Source organism: Asparagus officinalis, chromosome 8, assembly GCF_001876935.1.
Source record: "Asparagus officinalis chromosome 8, Aspof.V1, whole genome shotgun sequence".
NCBI lineage: Eukaryota > Viridiplantae > Streptophyta > Magnoliopsida > Asparagales > Asparagaceae > Asparagus > Asparagus officinalis.
In genome coordinates, this window is record NC_033801.1 from 13,700,339 (window position 1) to 13,702,557 (window position 2,219).

The following is a 2,219-nucleotide window of genomic DNA, read 5'->3' on the forward strand; positions in this document are numbered from 1 at the left end:
AGATCAGATGTTTCTCCTTACCATTACTCTCACTATCCGTGGGGAGTAACTCTTATTTCATTAGTCATAAAATTTTACTCGGACTTATTTATTCCTAAGTCTCATCAAACTTACATGTTTGATAAAAGATTCCACTGGTATTTATTTTGTCAAAGGATCAGTAATCATATTTGTAGTAGGGATATAAGTCACTTTGACTTCTCCCTCTTCTACAAGATCTCGAATATAGTGATACTGGATCTCAATATATTTTTCTTTGGATCTATTCATACCACTATTGATTAAGCTAATTGCTACTTGATTATCATAATAAATATCAATAGGTCCTTCTAACAAATTGAGATCGAGATCAATCAAAAACCGTCTTATCCAGATAGCATGTGTAGTTGCCATACTACAAGCTATATATTCAGCTTCTTACGTATATTTAGCAACACACCCTTGTTTCTTGCTACTCCAAGAAACAGCTCCTCCTCTAAAGATGAATAAGTATCCCGAAGGAGACTTTCTATCATATTTATCACCTCCAAAATCAGCATCGGAACAACCAAGGAATTCAAGCGAGCCAGCTTGATAAACTAATCTATGAGTCAATGTACCTCTGATATACTTCATAATCTTTTTAACAGCTTCCCAATGTGCTGATCCTAGATTACTTTGATATCGACTGACTAGACTCATAGCATAAGCTATATCAGGTCTGGTGCATAACATTGCATACATCAAGCTTCTAATTGCCTTAGAATAAAGGACATCTAACAGCTTTTGCCTCTCTCTAGGGCTTTGCTCTTTACATAATCTCTTTCCCATAACTAACGGAGTTGACGCCAGATTAGAATTCTCCATTCCAAACCTTTTAAGAATTGATATTAAATATTTTTCTTGGTTTAAACTTAGCATTCTAGACTTTCTATCTCGAATTATTTGAATTTCAAGAATATATGATGCATCTCCTATGTCTTTCATCTCAAACTTTTAGCTGAGATTTGCCTTGATTTTATTCAACATTTCTATGCCATTTCTAGTGAGCAATATATCATCCATATGTAAGGATAATATAGTAAATTTTCTCTCACTTTTCAAGACATATACAGAATTATCTAATTTATTTTGAATAAAACTAAGTTTAGTGACTGCACCATGAAATTTGAGATACCATTGTCTAGAAGACTGTTTTAAACCATATAGAAATTTTATTAATTTGTAAACTTTATGTTCCTATCCTTTTACCTAAAAATCTTCAGGTTGTTGCATATATATTACTTCCTTCAACTCTCTGTTAAAGAATATAGTTTTAACATCCATTTGGAATAACTCCAAAGCAGGATATGCAACTATAGCCAAAATAATTATAATGGATGCAAATTTAGCTAAGGAGAATACGTCTCCTGAAAATCTATTCCTGCCTTCTAGTTATAACCCTTGGCAACTAACCGTGCTTTGAATTTATTAATAAATCCATCAACATGATATTTCTTTTTGAGCACCCATTTGCATCCTATGGCCTTTCTATTTTCGGTAGATCACATAACTCTCATACCTTATTCTTTTCTATAGAATCAAGTTCTTCTCTCATAGATTCTAGCCATAAAGCTGATTCATACGTTTTCATTACATTAAAAAAGGTTAGGAGATCTTGTTCTTCTATATTTGTATCTACCGAGAAACATGATGACTCACATGAATACAAATAGTAATCATCCATCCATAATGGTTGTGTCATTAGCCTTTTGTTGCCTATAACTGGTTGGCGAGGTACATGATTTTCCATAGGTATTTCATCATTTTTAAGGTTAGGTTCATTCACAATATCAGGGTCATTAGTAGGAACAATACTGTAATAATCATCATCTATTACAGTTAGAGGTTCTGTTTCCTCTCGAACTTGTTCCTCTTCCTCTAGATTATTTAGAAATGTAGCATCTCTACTTTTAATGACCCCTTTTTCTTTATTGTAGAACTTATAACCTTTTGACTTTTCTGAATACCATATGAATCTACACTTTATTGTTTTAAAATCTAACTTATCTCTAAGTTGACATGAAATGAGAACATGGGCTATTGATCCTCACTTCCTGAGATGACTCATATTAGGTTTCCTTCCATTTTATAATTCATATGGTGTAGATACAACTGATTTGGTAGGAATTCTATTTAGAATCTAGTTTGCAATTAACAATGCTTCTCCCCAAAAAATTTTAGAGAGACCAGAATGGACC